Source organism: Puma concolor, chromosome B2, assembly GCF_028749965.1.
Source record: "Puma concolor isolate L17-30 chromosome B2, mPumCon1.1.hap2, whole genome shotgun sequence".
NCBI lineage: Eukaryota > Metazoa > Chordata > Mammalia > Carnivora > Felidae > Puma > Puma concolor.
In genome coordinates, this window is record NC_141671.1 from 1,650,462 (window position 1) to 1,668,434 (window position 17,973).

Consider the following 17,973-nt stretch of genomic DNA (forward strand, 5'->3'; position numbering starts at 1 on the left):
TGTCCGTTGCTATTTCAGAGGCAACGTGAGCTATGAAAAATTAGGCACCTGCTTTTAAAGTTCAAGAGAGAAGCCACATGCATCCATTTACTCATTTGGGTGGGAAAAAAATGGTCACACCTAACTTCAAGGGAGCCGAGAAACATGTTCCGAACGTACACCCAGAAAAGGGGAAGAGACGTATTTGGGAAAATACCAATTACTACGCCCCCATACATATAGAAGGAGCCTATGTATCAATTAGAAAGATATCCAAGATTTAGCAGAAAATTTGGTGAAGAATATAAAAAGATGGTTCACAGAAGGGAGATAGAAATGGGTCTTAAATATATGAATGTATGAAAAGATGCCCAAACTCATCGGAACAGAATTGGACACCAGAGCTAATCCGATTATGCACCAAATGGGTTGGTTATGAGTTGGCATTTAATAAAACTGAGTAGTGGATATGCGGAAATTCATTATAACATCCTCTTTGTTCCTATCTATGTCAAAATGTTCTTCAGTAAAAAGGAAAGGAAAATTACACTAATTAATTCACACAAAAAGAAATAGAAAGTCTAAATATATGCATATATATTACAGAAATTAAATCAATAAACAATGACCTTCCAAAACAGAAAGTACCAGAGCCAGATGGGTTCGTTGGGGAATCATACCAAACATTTAAGGAAGAAGTTATGCCAGTTCTCAACAATTTCTTCCAATAGATAGAAGCATCAGGAATACTTACTAATTCATTTTATGAGGCCAGCATCACCCTAACAGAAAAACCAGACAAAGGCATTCCTATAAAGGAAAGTTAAGATCAATATCTTTCATGAACATAAATGCAAAAATCCTTTAAAAAACAGCAAATCAGGGGCGCCTGGGTGACCAGTCGGTTGAGCATGCGACTTTGGCTTGGGTCCTGATCTCGCGGATCCGTATGTTCGAGCCCCGCATCCGGCTATGTGCTGACAGTTCAGAGTCTGGAGCCTGCTTCAGATTCTGTGTCTCCCTCTCTCTGCCCCTCCCCCACTCGTGCTCTGTCTCTCTGTGTCAAAAATAAATAAATAAATAAATAAATAAATAAATAATAGCAAATCAAGTCCAACAATGTGCAAAAAAGAATTAAACATGATGCCCACGTGGGGTTTACTGCAGGTATGCAAAGCTAGTTGGACGTTTGAAAATCAGTTGACCTAATCCACACATCAACAGGCTAAAGATAAATCACATGACCATATCAATAGATGCAGAAAAGCATTTGATAAAAATCCAATTTTCGTTTATGATAAAAATTCTCAGCAAACTCAGCACAGAAGGGGAAATCTTCAGCTTGATAAAGAGTAGGTATCTACAAAAATCCTGTAGCTAACGTTATTCTTAACCATGAGAAACTCGAAACTTCTGGCTAAAGTCAAGAGTAAGGCAAGGAGGTCCCCCTCAGCACTCCCCAATATCCGTGAAGTACCACAGAGTGAGACAAAAAAGAGAAATCAAGGGTATAGGGAAGGAAGGCCTGCATTGGTCCATCATTACCCCCCAAGCGTGTTAGGGCTCCCTTTCAGCGTTGCGCCTGGTAGGATTTTTGACAAATGGATAATGGCACCATCACAGCATCACTCGGAGTGGTTTCTGGCTCCAAGAAACGAGTTTCCTCATCCCACACGCCCCCAGCACTAGGTGGTGCTGGTGTTCTGGGTTTGGGCCATTCCACCCAGTAGGCGTGTCCTGGCGTCTCATTACTGCTGTCACTTGCACCTCCCTGAGGACACATGTGGGACATCCTTCCCGGTGCTTGTCTGGACTCCGCATGTCTCCTTTGGTGAGTGTTAATGTATTGGGCCTGTTTGGTTTGCTTTGGTTTTGATCAGAGGTTTGTTTTCTCACTGTTGAGTTTTAAGAGTTTTTGTACACTTGGGATACCGGTCCGCTATCAAATCCGTGCCTTGAAAGTATTTCTCCCAGTCTACGGCTTGTCTGGTGAAGTCCCACTCGTCAGTTACTCTTTTTATGGATCCTGCGCCTTCGCTGCTGTCAGTTTCTTCTGAACAGTCGCCGTTCTCTCCTGTCTAACTTCCGAGGTGAGAGGAGACCCTGGAGGGTGGCTGCCGCGGGGTCTGCGGTAGTTCAGGGGGTCTGGTGCGGGCTCCCTCCGCTCAGCCTTGCGGTGGGGGGGGGGGGGGCTCAGGTGAGACGGTGTGGGTCCCCCTCTTCCGCGCAGCCCTGCGGGGTCTCAGCTGGACGCGATCAAACAGAAGCTGGCACGTGGTCAAGAAAAGAGGGAAACAAGGAATCGCCGGCTTCTCAAGTGGAAGACTCTTCACGAAGTCCAGGTTCGCGGTGTCCGCCGCGGTGACAGCCGGAGCCGAGCCGTGGCCTCCGGGGACGAAGATGTGACAGGATTTCCACGTTTTCATCTACCTGGACAGGTGTTTCTCTGAGCGGGATCAGGTCGGGGGCGGCACCTCCCCAGATTCATTCACCTTTCCAACATGTGGGTCGCATTTTCCATAAGTCCTTGGCTGGTGGAGGGTTCTCGCCAGGGTCCCCGAGGACCCCCGCGTGCGCCCTGCTCGGTGCTCCGTGAGGCCGCCGGGACGGGGAGCGTTCTCGCCAGGGTCCCAGAGGACTCCCGCGTGCGCCCTGCCCGGTGCTCGGTGAGGCCGGCGGGATGGGAAGCAGGCGTCCGCAGCTCTGCTCGCTGCAGCCTAGAGCTGGAAGCTGGCGCCGCGTGCGGGATGCAGGCCCTTGGTGACACCCAAGGAGGCTGCAGATGGGATTCTTCCTCGCCGACCGCCGCGCGCAGGCCCAACGCCGAATAACCCGCGCTTTTAACAGGACAGGGAGGCTGCCCAGCCGGTGCCCTGCGCCAGGGGATGTAGCTCAGTGGTAGAGCGCATGCTTCGCATGTATGAGGCCCCGGGTTCGATCCCCGGCATCTCCACGGTAGCATTTTATCCCCATCCTTCCCCAGTTCAGCCTCTGCTCTGGAATCGCCAGAGAAAACAGGTTTTTTTAGCCCGTTCTCATTTTTGCTGTTACCATTCTCTTTAGGTCGAGCTATTTCCCGTCTGCCTATTTATTTTACTGCCATTTCATTAACTACCCACAGTAACTAACATTCCCTGCTTTCTGAAAGCTCCCCTGGGGTGCAAAGCCAGAGGGGCCATCTTAAAAGTAAGTTCATCCTATGAAAGCGTCCAGGAGGAGGGAATACAGGTGCGTATGACAGAATGATTTAGCTCCATTCAATGAGGTCCCATCCATTCCACTTACCCCCGGAAAATAATCAGTAAACGCAAAATAGCTTTTAGTATTTATTTTAGGGGAGGGAGGGGGGAGGGTTCCTGGTGTTGAGGTGGGAATTGGGTGTCAGTATTCAAGGGTCCACCCGAGGACCATTAGAATAATTTCTTCATATGCTGTCGCTACCATTTCATTTCTGTCTGGTTCTTTGGCTTTACTTAAGGATTCTGGGCAGGGGAGGTCTGGTCAGTGCAGGAGGTTCGGGAAGGCAGTAAGGTTAGAAACAGCCCACGGGTGGGAAGAAACCCATAAAAGATTGCCTGACGGCCCTGGAGGCCCGGGTGGCGCTGCCATCTGGCATCTCTCATCAAATGGATTTTTAGGCTTATGTGATTTCCGATGGCACTTACATTCATTCCTTGATTCAACTCAGTGCTTTGAACTATTGATAATAAATAGCAACAATCTACCGTTTCTGTTCACATTTAAAAATACGGTGAACTGATACCATGTAATCGCCTGCCCTTATAAGGAAATCCAATAGTTTCCTTATTGAGGCTTTGTCAGGTGGCTTTTGTTTGTTACCGTGTAACCGCACTATGAATCAGTGGATGGAGCCGAAAGGAGAGGAAGAGACGATTTATAAGCCGGATATGCAGCTCTCTCATAAGCACCATACTGGAGGTTTGTAGGAGACACACTGGGACACAGCAGAGGGCCGGATCGATTCTTCTTGAGGAGGTGGGTCAGGCAAAGCTTCACAAAAGCAGAGACTGGTGATGGGTATTAGAGAACAAGTGCGAGGTTCACAGCGGGAAATGAGGATCATAGAGTTAACTGTAGTCGTGACAAACATCGTGTGCACAGCATGAAGCCGTGGCAGAAAACGTTGGAAGACTTGGGTCGTTATGTGAGACTGGATCACAGGATTCAGTAGGGAAATGTGGGAGATGTAGGACTGTGTGGTTCAGCGAGATTTTGGACTCTATCAGTCAGTGTTCTTGGTTGCAAAAAGCAAAGACTGCATATGGTTCACTTAAGTGGAGAAGAATATCTGCTTGGCCAGGTTTGGATCCATGCCAGCAGCCTTGAAAGCAAGCATCTGACTCTAAAACTGTCAGATTCCCTGAACATAATAAAGAAGCGCAGACACACACACACACACACACACACACACACACACACACACACACACCCCACATTTCCAATGACCATGTCCCCATGTATGGATGCCTTCCCAAAGGATCCAGTAGGCAATGCAGAGACAATGAAGCCTTATAAACAAGACATGGCCACAATCGGATTTTAATTTTACAAAGTTAATTCTGTAATGTGAAAATGGATTGGGAATGGAGGTGAGAGAAGATGAAAACAATTCAGTCATTATTGCAAAAGTCCTGAGAGCCTGGGGACCTGCACTGAGGAGTGAGCTTCAGGACATCAAAACCTGTGCTGAGACCATTCCTTAGGAACCCAGGAGTGAGAAAGCCAGAGGCTGGTGTGCTCCTAATGACCTGGACAGTGGGCACAGCTGACTGTCTCAAAGATTGAGGTCCAGCAGGGAATCCGTCTCTGGGACGGAGCTAAATTCTAAGAGCCTTGTCTGTTTGAATCTTTTAATATCTTAATTAATCATGCTTTCTTACCCATTGTTGTCACTTCCAATGGAATCTTTTCGACTGTGGGGAACAGTTAATTGACTTAGAAACCATTTGACCGCTTAACCCACTGTCTCTCATTCTTGCTATCCCAGTTCACCACTCAAGAACCCCCCAATTCTCTACCCCATCTGGTACCTTCCAGGATAGACATACCCTCCGTCCTTCCAGTTTAATGACTTAAACATGCAGTCTGTCTCCCCTGAATCCTTCGACTCCACTCTTTATGAATCAAGTTTCCATGTTTAACAACCCATCTAGCCAAACCTTCTTGCTTTAACTTAAACTGGCTCACCCTAATGACATTGCTGCTTCAAGCAGATCCAGCACATCCTTCAACTTCAGAATCAGGAGGGGTTGGGACCTTCCTGAGGCCACATTTCCAATTTCCGAACCATTACATTTCTATCTGCGTTAAAACAACAACACTCTGGCCCTTGGGAGCTATGGTCTATCCATTATCTCACTTTTCTCATCAAGAAGATTCTTCCTAGTTGAATGGATACTGAGACTGGAGCCTCACTTCTTCCACTGGGTCTTGGTGATATCAGCACCCAGGTAGACAGGTCACCAGATCAACAGCTTCTGGCTCTTTCCATCTCTGTTTTCCCAATCACCTTTGCTTCTACTGTCTTTAGCAGCTCACTTCTGTGGCCATCCTCTGCACCTGAGCAGGAATCAAGATTATGCTAAAATATTAAGTCCAGGGGCACACCTGGGTGGTGCAGTCAGCTAAGCACCTGACTCTTGATTTGGGGTCAGGTCATGATCTCAGGGTCCTGAGATCGAGTCTTATGTCGGGCTCTGCATTGAGCATGGAACCCACTTGGGATTCTCTCTCTCTCTCTCTCTCTCTCTCTCTCTCTCTCTCTCTCTCCCTCTCTGTCTCAAAATAAGTAAATAAACATTTAAAAAAAGACCAATAGGACTGTCCCAGCCAGTGTAAAAAATATATACTAAGTCCATGTGGAATATAGTGATTTTTTAAGAACATGACCTCTGGAAACATAATGCTAAGGTTTAGATCCCAGCTGCCCTGCTACTGTGGGATCTGAGGCAGACCATTTAACTTATTTAAGCCTCAGTTCCATCATCTGTAAAATGGGGTGAATAATGATGCCAACTCACAGGGCTGAGTAAATATTAAATAAGATAATATATTTAATGTACTTAGCATGATAACTGACTCATGGGAAAAAAACTCAGTGAATATTAAATCTCTAGTATGAGGATTAAGTGAGTTAAATCTTGTAAAAGTCCTTGTGATGGTGCCCTGGAGTAATGTGTGTGCTCAAGAGTGTTAACTGCTATTATTAACAGTACTGAGATCTGCGTTAGTCCCTGAGAGCTGCCGTGAGAGTAGTGTCTTCAAATAACACACGTTTACTATTTCATATTTCTAAGGATCAGAAGTCTGAAGTGGGTCCCATGGGGCTAATACCAGGCTGTCATCAGGGCTGTGTTCCTTCTGGAGGCTTCAAGGAAGGGTCAGTTCTCCGGGCTTTTCCACCTCTTAGAGGTGCCGGTGTTCCTTGGCTTGTGGCTTCTCCGTCGCTCTTCAAAGAATCTTCCAATCGGTCTCTGAGTCTGATCCTCCTGACTCCCTCTTTCCCTTACAAGGACCCTTCTGGTTACACTGGGTACACATGGGTCATCCAGAATAATCTCTCCATTTCAAGATGCTCAAATCAGTCCATCTTCAAAGTCCCATTTACTGTGTCAAGTAGTATTCACAGGTTTGGGAAGTAGGACATGGATGTCGTATGGGACCATTACGCCAGGCACTGCACTAGCTTACAACCCAGTTCTAATCCACTTCCTGGCAATTTCATCCCATTACTTCCACAACTTCTGTTTTTCTACTGAATTGAAGCTCCCAGTTCCCTAGCTTTTCTTTCTCCCTGTGAATCTTCACTTCCTACAATTTCTTCTTTCCCTATGGTTATAGAAGGAATGTTTGTGACTGCCCAGGATTCACAGATTGAAACCTGGTCCTCTGTGTGATGGTGTTTGGTGGTGGAGCCCTTGAGAGGTACTTAGGTCTTGAGGGTGGAGTCTTCATGACAGGATTAGTGACCTTGTAGAGGAGGCCTCAGAGCTGTCCCGTCCCTTTCACCCTGTGAGGGCACAGCAGATCCCGAATCTGCCTGCACCTTGATCTTGGGCTTCCCAGCCTCTAGGACTGTGAGAAATGCATTTCTGTTGCTCATACACCAGCCAATCTGCAGTATTCTGTGACAGCAGCCTGCACACTCTAAGCCACACTCCCAGCCTAGAGTCTTTGACCCTCCCCTTCAAGCACATTTTGACAATGACCGCAGACTCCTTGGTTTCCTATGAGCACCCTCCCTCAGAAGTCTAACCGTAGATGACTCCAAACACACCTTCTTATTGTTTGCACAAAGATGGCTACGTACAGCTGGAGAACATGCCATCAGGAAAGTTAGTGCCGCTCTGAGAATTGAGTGGGTCGTCAGTGCATGGTCCCCAAGGCCGGACCCAGAGTCTCCCCTGTGTCCCCACCCAGCATGAGGCCTGGGGAGCTCGGCTGCTGTTGCGTCCCCCCACCCCCTCCCCCACTCAGAACAAAAACAAAGAAGCCAGACCCTCTTCTGCAGGGGTCCGAGAGGCAGTCCATACCTCCGTCCCCTCCTGTGTAAGGATTCAAGCTGGCGTCATCTTCAGAGAGGAGAGAAGGAGCAAAGATCAATGGCATCATTATGAATTTTGTCCCTTTGGGTCCAAATAGGACGTTGGGGACTTCAGTCCAAATTTCTATCTTTGAGGCAAAGAGAGAGGTGACTTCTGTTACCTTTGCCAATGCCACTCTTCCTCTGTAGTTCCCTAGTAAGATTTACAGTAGTTGCTTCAGTTCCTTGAAACATCTAACCCTACTTTCTGTCCCTTCTGCTAATTTTGCCTCCTACTTTAAACATAAAAATTCAGTCAACTGAAGGTTCACATAACTTCCTTCACTACCTTAAAAAACGTGCGTATCCATCCTTTTTAAATTGCTGTCTGCTAAAATGAAAGAAATATCCCTTGTCTCAGTGCTACTCAAGCCTGACTATCCACACAAAATCACCTGTGAATTTTGTTAAAATGAAAATTCCAGGGGCACCTGGGCAGCTGTTGGTTAAGTGTCCGACTTCAGCGCAGGTCATGATCTCGTGGTTCATGGTTCGTGAGTTTGAGCCCTGTGTTGGGTTCTGTACTGATGGCTCAGAGCCTGGAGCCTGCTTCAGATTCTGTGTCTCCCTCTGTCTCTATTCTTCCCCCCACTCCGGCTCTCTCTCTCTAAAATAAATAAAGATAAAAAAAAAGAAAGAAAATTCCATGGGTCTGGGGCGAGATCTGAGATTCTACATTTATAACCAGCTCCCAGTGATGTCAATGCTGATGAGGAAGCATGAGGCAACCTGAGGACCAAGCAAAAGCTAAGAATGCCCTCCCCCCTACCCCAGGTGGGATAATGTGTGATATTCTTCAGGGTCTCCTGGTTGCCCTAGGACAAAGGAAAGGACAGAACACTATGGTTGAACTGACAGAGACAACAGGACCTGAGTCTCCATCAGTTCACAAATATCTTTGTAAATTACAAGAAAAGGGTGATCTCTTGGTAGCTTCATCTCCAGGAACTTCCTACTGTCCTAACGTTGATGCTTTGCTAGAGGGAAAAACAACCTTTGCTTGACAACAGCTCGGCCTCCGGTAATCTGTGAGTCTTCTATTAGCATATGGAAATCCCTTTAAGAAACCTCCTCTTGACTTTTTCTCCCCCAACTCCACAGCATATAAAGAGTCACCCCTCAGCTCTTTCTGCCCATGGGTCCTGTCCCCGTGTTTTAATAAAATCACCTCTTTGCACCAAAGATATCTTCAAGAATTCTTTCTTGGCTGTCGGCTGCAGACCCCACCATTACCCCCAAACCCTATCAAATGTCACTGGTCTCCATACTACACTTTTAGTGGCAAGAACTGAACCCCCCCAGGTCTAGTCCTCCAACTGTTCAAGCCATCGTGTCCTGTGTTTGCAGGGACCCTGTTCTGTCAATTGCTCTTTCTTTTTTCTTACATCTCTTCCTCTCCACTGGCGTCTTCTTATTATTATCTAAAATGGCTCAAGTTTCTCCCCTAGCTGCATGTTCTCTTATGGTCCCCACTCTTCCTCTTCTCTGGACGCCAGCTCTATTTCTTGAATTGCCAGTCTTTGCACCCTGTCTCTAGCCCTCATCTCACTCCCCCTTCTCAGCCCTCAAATATGGCCTTGACCCCTAGAACTCCAGTGAATCGGTTACCAGAGTCACCAATGAGGCCTTTGTCTCTAAATCTAATGGACATATTTTGGCGAAGGTTGGACCTAGATGATCTTTCTTCCTACACTACACATCCTTCCTAAGCATTCTTGTGTACTAGATGGCTCTAACGCCCTCAATAAGCTGACACTTCTCAAAATATATCTTTAGTCTAGCACATCGCCACTTAGCTGCCCCATGGGTGCCGTGCCCTGTTTTGCCCACACGCATCTCGTCAATCACCCCGGACTCCCAGTGCTACTCTCCATTACCTCTCAAAACCATATGCTGCCTCCCTGCTCATTCACTCCAGCATGCATCTCCAGCCATTCTTCAAACTCCTAAACACCCACAGACCAACTTCCCTTCCCTCCTTGCACTGGGCTTTGTTAGCAAGGTCCTTAACTGAGGTTAAAACTAACCATGCCAATGCCTGGGAAGCCAAAATTTTCCAAAGGAAAACACCTAACCATGCTCATGGGAGTCATTTTAAGTTCACAGAAACCAATATTAAATGGGTAGACACTGCTGCCTGGTGATCCCAATATTGTCCCCTAGTCATTTGCTTTCCCTGTCTTAATAATTGCTATTTTTCGTTGTGGCACAACAAGAAATATCTTCCGTTTTTGTCCCAGGTTCCTGGCATAGAGCTTCTAAAACCCTTGTGCTCTCCCAAATGATAGGAATGTCTTTTGTTACCCATAAGGAGCCCCTTTTAAGCACACATGAATTTATGCTAATGTGGTAGGTTAGAAAGGCACCCCTCCATGGCCTTGGATTCGCTGGTCCCAGAGCAACTGAGTGGTTACAGTGTTGCAATGTTCAGCCTCAACCACTGGCCTCTGGGAAGACAAGGTCTGAAGACTAACCACTATAAAAACTATTGAACAAGATTTGATGACTGTCTGTCTTGGTGAAGCATCCACATGCTGGGGGGGGAGGGTGCACCCACTTCCATGGGGACAGATGCTCCCATGCTCAGGGCCCTTCCAGACCTTGCCCTATTTGTCTTTTCATCTGGCTGTTCACCTGCATCTTTTATTATATCTTTTATAAGGACTTGGTCAAGTAGATAACCTGACATCAAGTACTAACCTGGTAAGTAGAGTTCTGTGAGCTACTTCAGCAAGTTAATTGAATCTGAGGAGGCAATTGTGTGAACCTCCAGTTTATATCCAGTCAGTCAGAAACGCAGGTAACACCCTGGACTTGTGATTGGCATCTGAATTGGGGCCATCTTTTTTTTTTTTAATGTTTATTTATTTATTTTGAGAGGGAGAGTGTGTGTGTGCAAGTGGGGGAGGGGTGGGAAGAGAGACAGGGAGAATCCCAAACTGTCAGCACAGAGCCTGATGAGGGGCTCAATCCCACAAACCTGTGAGATCATGACCTGAGCCGAAACCAAGAGTCGGACGCTCAACCAACTGAGCCACCCAGGGGCTGTCTGGTGTGGTGGGACTGAGCCCTTAACCTATGGAATCTGATAGTGTCTCCAGGTACATAGGGTCAGATCTGAATTAAATTTGTAGGACACCCAGTCAGTGTCCGCTGATAATTGGAGAATCGCTTGGTGCTGTTGGGGGTGGGGAGGGGAACACATCAGACTCACTGTTACCTGACACTGGGTTTATCTAGGGGGGAGGGGGGCATCAGCCAAAAGACACAACCAACCCAAAGAGTAGGAAAAGGAAGGGTTTTATTTGCAAGAAATAAAGGAGAACACCAGGGATATTTCTCAAAGCAGTGTCTCCTCAAAAATAAAACTGGGAAGTTTTAGCCTAAGAGTGCATCCATATTCATGAAGGGGCTTTCACAATGGGGACTTCCGCATGGAACTGGGGCAGAAGTCATGTTAAGGTGACAGACCAACTTCTTTATTTACCCCATTTTCCAGCCCCTGACAACCACTTTTCTGCCCTGTTTTTTATGAGTTTGACTTTCGCCCACCCTGATTCCACATAGAAGTGACACCTTGCCATATTTATCTTCTCTGTCTGGCTTATTTCATGTAACATAATGCCCTGAAGGTCCACCAATGTTGTCACAAATGGTAGAATTTTCTTTCTCGTGGCTGGATAATACTGTACTGAATATATATGCCACATCTTCTTTACCCATTCATTTGTTGGTGGACACTTAGGTTGTTTCCATATATTACTATTGCAATTAATGATGCAGTGAACATGGGTGAATAGATATCTCTTCGATATCTATCTTAATTTCTTTTGAATATTCAAAGGTGATTCTAATAACCAAATTCCAGTGTGTGTGTGCAGGGAATTTCCCCACACCAATAAGCAATGCTCTGTGTGTCAGCTGAGTGTCCTAGCGTTCCGCTGTATTCTGACGCTATCTACCTGGAGATAGAATTGGATCCCATAGGTTAAGGGCTCCGTCCGACAGAACTGCCTCTCCTCTCCCCTCCTCTGCTTCAGACACCAGTCACAAGTCCAGGACACCACCTGTACTTCTCACTGACTGACTATAAACCAGAGGTTTCCATGACCCTCCCTCCTTGGGTTTGATTAACTTCCCAGAACAGATCACACTGCTCAGAGAAACAGTTTACTTACTGGATTAAAAGGGTATAACTCAGAACAGCCAGATGGAAGAACTGCTTAGGGGAAGGGCATGGAGTTTCTCTGCCCTCCAAGTGTGCCACTCACCCCCAGTCTCTACGTGATCACCAACCCAGAAGCTTTGTTCCAAATCCTGTTCTTTAGGGTTTCGGTGCAGAGAAATCTCCGTGCTTAGGCGCGACTACGCAGGCATGATGGATAAAATCGTTGCCCATTGGTAGTTGATTTGAGCTTCAGCCCATCTCCCCTTCCTGAAAGTTAGAGAGGTGGGGCTAGAAGTTCCAACCTTTGTTGCCGCCGGGCTGGTTCTCCTGGCACCCAGCCCCCAAAGGCAGAAGCCGTCACTCTTAACATAACAAAACACATCTTTGCCGCTCTAATGACCTAGGAAATTCTGTGGGTTTTAGGAGCTGTGTGCCAGCAACAGTATGAAAACCAAATACAAATTTTCTCTTATTATAAAGCACAATATCACAGACATACACACGCGGAAGTAGAGTTGCTGGATCATATAGTAGCTCTGTTTCTAATTTTTGAGGAGCTCTGTATTTTTAGTGGTGGCTGCTCAAATTCCCACCAGCAGTGTAGACGGGTCCACTTTTCTCCACATCCTTGCCTACAGCCCTGACTTTTTGCCAATAGCCATTGGAACAGGTGTGAGGTGAGATCTCATTGTGGTATTTATTTGCATTTCTCTGATGATGAGTGCCTTGAACACTTTTTCATGTACCTGTTGGCCATTTGTAGGTCTTCTTTGGAAAAGTGTCTATTCAGTTCCTCTGCTCATTTTTAAATTGGATTGTTCGATTTTGCTATTGAGTTGTATGAGTTCTTTATATATTTTGGATAGTAAACCCTTATCGGATAACTAACCAGATATATGATTTGCAAATATTTTTGCTTATTTTATAGGTTATCTTTTCATTTGTTAACGATTCTCTCTGTTGTGCAGAAGCTTTTTAGTTTGATGTCGTCCTGCTTCTGTATTTTTGTTTTTATGTCTCTGCTTTTGCTGTCAAATCCAAAAAATCATTGTTGAGACCAGTGTCCAGGAGCTTACCCTGTGTGTTTTCTTCTAGGAGTTTTAATGGTTTAGGTCTTATACTTAAGTGTGTAACCCACTTTGAGTTAATTTTTGTGTATAGAGTACGATGGGGGTCCAGGTTCATTTTGCATGTGTCTGTCCAGTTTTCCCAGCACCGTTGATTGAAGAGACTATCCTTTCCCTATTGTATATTCTTGGGTCCTTTGTCATAATTCATTGGCCATATACACAAGGGCTTATTTCTGAGCTATTTTGTTCCATTGATCTATGTGTCTGTCTTCACGACAGTATCATACTGTTGGTTCCTACAGCCTTGTGGTACGGTTTAAAGCCAGGAAGTGTGAAACTTCCAGCTCTGTTCTATCTGGGATTGTTTGGCTCTTCCATTTCTTTTGTGATTCCATACAGATTTCAGGATTTTTTTTTCTTTTACTATAAAAAATGTCATTGGGATTTTGATAGGGATTACATTGAACCTGTACATTGCTTTGGGTAGTATGGGTACCTTTTAACAACATTAATTCTTCTAATCCATGTACATGGATATATATCTCTCCATTTTCTTAATGTCTTCTTCAATTGCTTTCATCAATGTCTTATAGTTTTTAGTATATAGATCTTTTCTTCCTTGGTTATGTTTATTCCTAGGTATTTTATTCTTTTCAATACAGCTATAAATAGGATTGTTTTCTTTCTTTTTTTCATGTAAACATTTTTTAAAGTTTTTATTTAAATTCCAGTTAGTTAATATACAGTGTAATATTAGTTTCAGGAGTACAATTTAGTGATTCAACACTTCCACACATCACCCAGTGCTCATCACAAGTGCCCTCCTTAATCCCCATCACCTAGTTCACCCTTCCCCCCACCTTCCCTCTGCTGACCACCAGTGTGTTCTCTGTAGTTAAGAGTCTGTTTCTTGGTTTGCCTCTCTCTGTTTTTTCCCTTTGCTCATTTGTTTCTTACATTCCATATATGAGTGAAATCATATGGCATTTGTCTTTCTTTGACTTATTTCACTTAGCATAATACTCTCTAGCTCCATCTATGTTGTTGTAAATGACAAGATTTCATCCTTTTTTATGGCTGAGTAATATTCTATTGTTTATATATACCACATCTTCTTTAAAATGGGATTGTTGGGGCGCCCGGGTGGCTCAGTTGGTTGAGCGTCCAACTTCAGCTCAGGTCATGATCTCATGGTTTGTGAGTTCGAGCCCCGTGGGGCTCTCTCGAGCCCACGTGGGGTGGGGCTCTGTGCTGACAGCTCAGAGCCCGGAGCCTGCTTCGGATTCTGTCTCCTCTCTCTGCCCCTCCCCACTTGTGCTCTGTCTCTCAAAAATAAATAAATGTAAAAAAAAATTTTAATGGGATTGTTAATTTCTCTCAGATCATTATTAGAAACACGACTGATTCTTGTACATTGATTTTATATGCTGCAAGTTTACTGACTTGTTTATTAGTTTTCCTAGATTTTGGTGGCGTCCTTAGGGTTTTCTATACATAGTGTCATGTCACCTGCAAATAGTGAGTGTTTTACTTCTTCTTTTCCAATTTGTATGCCTTTTATTTCTCTTTTATTTTTTATGTTTATTTATTTATTTAGAGAGAGAGCATGAGCGAGCACAGTTGGGGGAGGGGGCAGAGAAAATCCCAGCAGGCTCTGCGCTGTCAGCCCGAGCCTGGCGTGGGGCTAAGTCTCACAACTGTGAGATCATGACCCCGGCAGAAATCAACAGTCAGACGTTCAGCCGACTGACTCACCCAGGGCCCCTGATGCCTTTTATTTCTCCTTCTTGCCTGACTGCAGGAGATAGGACTTCCGGTGCCATGTTGGATAAAAGTCCAGAGTGTGTTTACTCCCTGTACTCACCATCTGTCTTTCCAAACTCGGGGGCAGTAGTTGCTGATTTTTCAGCCTGTTTTGCTTTTTCCTGGTTAGTAGGATGGAGTGGTAACTTCCAAAGTCCTTACCTATGGAATCAGAAACTGGAAGTCTGTTGGCTGGGGTTTTTATTTATGTTCTTGCCTCTGTGTTTGTTAGTGAAATTGTCCTGTAATTTTTCTTTCTTAAGTTTTCTCCATTGAGTTTCGGTGGCAATATTATGCTTCTCTCCTAGAATAACTTATAAAGCTTTTCTGTTTGCTGGAATATTTTGTATAACAGAGTTATCATTTCCTTTCAGATTTCATATCCCGTGCCAATAAAATAATATCAGACTAGAAAATATATTTTATGGAAATGTTGCTCAAACTCTCGATTCAGCTTTTTAAATGGCTGTATGTTGAATCAGATTTTCTGTAACTTCTTGGGTTCGTTTTGATAACTGGTACATTTTTATACATTTTCCATTTCTCTGTTGGAATTGAGGGGAATGAAAGCGAATTTCATGATTTCTCCCATTTGAAATCTCCTAAGTGGCCACTGAAATATTCTATTGGTTTATTTATGCAAGCATCCATCTGTCTATCCACTCACTCATTCACTCTTTAAAAAAAAAATGACTCAGATATTACTTGGGCCAGGTACTGTAGGATTAGGGATAGCAGTGTCTTGGCCAACCTTCAGGAAGGCACACAATGATGCCTACCTCCAGGTTACACAGTAGATAACTAATAGTCACCGCAGGCCTTAAACACATTTTCTCTTTAGTAAATAATAATTGCTCACAAAAAAATAATTTTTATCCTTTCCTTTAAGATAACAGACTATTATCAGGAACCACACTCCCGGAAAATCGAGTTGCAAGGTTAAACGAAGACCCGTGATTGCCCTCTCGTGTTTCTCTTTTTATCCTGAGAAAATTGGTCTTTTTGCGGACTGGCTAGTGTGTGTGTCCACCAGAGGGTCCGGTACCTTCCTTGAAAACCATCACTGGCCCTGGGGAAGGGAAGGGCCATTGAACTCGAGACGACTCAGTTTTGCGCAGACTGTGTGGGCCCACCACCCCCAGTGCGGGAACACACGCTAGGCTCCCCCTCAGCGGGGAGGAAGGGTGTGGAGTGTGGGGCGCGGGCCGGGGGCTCCCCCAGCCGGGAGGAAGGGCGCGGGGCGCGGGCCAGGGGTCTAGCTGCGCGCAGCCGGCCCCTCCGAGCCGCTCACACGCCCGCGCCTCTGCGCGCGGCAGCCTCAGCTCTGCGCTCCTTTCTCCCCGCATCCCCTCCGTCCTTCCAGATTTGCTCTTGGGTCACCGGGTGCGCGCACTCGGGCGCCAAGCCTCGGCTCGCAACCCTTGGGGAGAAAGGGGCCCCGATGGCCGAGAACCACGTCTGTGTAGCAAATAAAGCCCCACGGAAGCCCTCCACGGTATCGCCTCTCTCACCTCCTTCCAGGCCCTTTGTTTCAAAGACGCAGAACTCCCAGTCTCCGAATTTGGGTTGCATTCTTTGGATAAATGGGGGCCACGAGCCGTGGGCAGCACTCTACATCTCCGCCCTTTGGCTCCCCAAGTCGAGGGGAGAGGAAGCAGATCGTTCTTGTGACAGAGTTCCCTCCACCGGCCCCAGTTTTCCAAGGAAAGGTGGGGGGCTGTTTCTGGATCCCGGGAACAGGGTACAGGGCGATTGCTGGAGCCCGGGGACGGGGTGAAGGGCTATTTCTGGATCCCGGGAACGGGGTGCGGGGCGATTTCTGGATCCTGGGATGGGGTGCAAGGCTGTTTCTGGATCCGGGGAATGGGGTGCAGGGAGGTTCCTGGAGCCCGGGGACGGGGTGCAGGGAGGTTTCTGAAGCCCGGGAATGGGGTGCAAGGCTGTGTCTGGATCCCGAGAACGGGGTGCAGGGAAGTTCCTGGAGCCCGGGGACCGGATGCAGGGCGGTTTCTGGAGCCCGAGACAGGGTGCAGAGCGATTTCTGGATCCCGGGAATGGGGAGCAGGGCGATTTCTAGATCCCGGGATGGGGTGCAGGGCGATCTGGAGCCCAGGACGGGGTGCAGGGAGGTTTCTGGAGCCCGGGGACGAGGTGCAGGACGGTTTCTGGAGCCCGGAACGGGGTGCAGAGCAATTTCTGGATCCCGGGATGCGGTGCAGGGTGTTTTTGGAGCCCGGGGATGGGGTGCAGGGAGGTTTCTGAAGCCTGGGACAGGATACAGAGCGCTTTCTGAAGCCCAGGAATGGGGTGCAGGGCGGTTCCTGGACCCTGGGGACGGGGTGCAGGGAGGTTTCTGAAGCCTGAGAAAGGGGTGCAGGGCTGTTTCTGCATCCCGGGAATGGGGTGCGGGGAAGTTCCTGGAGCCCGGGGACGGGGTGCGAGGAGGTTTCTGGAGCCCCGGAATGGGGTGCAGGCCCGGGGACGAGGTGCAGGGCGGTCCTGGAGCCTGGGGATGGGGTGCAGGGCTGTTTTGGATCATGGGATGGGGTGCAGGGCGGTTTCTGGATCCCCGGACGCGGTGCAGGGCGGTTTCTGGAGCCCGGGGATGGGATGCAGTGAGGTTTCTGAAGCCCGGGACGGGGCGCAGAGCAGTTTCTGAAGCCCGGGAATGAGGTGCAGGGCTGTTTCTGGAGCCCGGGGGCGGGGTGCAGAAGTGGGGGGAGAATTGGGGACAGTTTGGAGGGTCCCGTTGGCAAAGCGGTTTTTCCTTCCCTGAAGCACCTGTCCTTTGGCCCACGTGCCTCCAGAGGGAAGAGCGAGGCACTGACGGGGGGAAGCTGTGGGAGCGTGTTTCTTACAGGTTCCCCATACGCGTGTCCCCGCGGTTACTGCGGGGACGGCTTGCAGGTCAGGGTTCCTGGGCAGTGGGTTTCCGTAGACAGAGATGGAAACCCGAGTTCCCCGAACCGCACACGCATGTAGAGTGTGAAGGGGGTAAATTTGTATCGTTCTGTGAAGACAGTTTGGAAAAGCTGGCTCTTTCGCGGTGGGGATGTAGCTCAGTGGTAGAGCGCATGCTTAGCATGCATGAGGTCCCGGGTTCGATCCCCAGCATCTCCAGCCTTTTGTCCCCTCGCAGGGGACGCGGCTTCCTTCTTGCTTCCGGCCCGGGTCCATCCCCGCAGAAGCCGATTAATCTTAGCCCCCTCCCATCCCCCGCGGCAGCGGTGTGCGGGGCTGTCCACGGAACCCCTCCACCGTCTCCACTGCGTGCCTGGCCGCGCTTGCCCACGAAGCGAATCAGGAGCGGCTCCCCCCTCCCTCCCCCGCCCATGCAGGAAGAAAGCCTT

At 47.4% G+C, this 17,973-nt stretch overlaps 2 non-coding genes across 2 annotated transcripts; both read left to right on the forward strand.

Annotated features, from left to right (window-relative positions):
• The first annotated feature begins 2,860 nt into the window (after window positions 1-2,860).
• TRNAA-CGC (transfer RNA alanine (anticodon CGC)) lies at window positions 2,861-2,932 on the forward strand. Its single transcript has one exon. It is a non-coding gene; the product is annotated as a tRNA-Ala (tRNA).
• Window positions 2,933-17,671: 14,739 nt separating this feature from the next.
• Window positions 17,672-17,743, forward strand: TRNAA-AGC (transfer RNA alanine (anticodon AGC)). The gene has a single exon. It is a non-coding gene; the product is annotated as a tRNA-Ala (tRNA).
• Window positions 17,744-17,973: the final 230 nt, after the last annotated feature.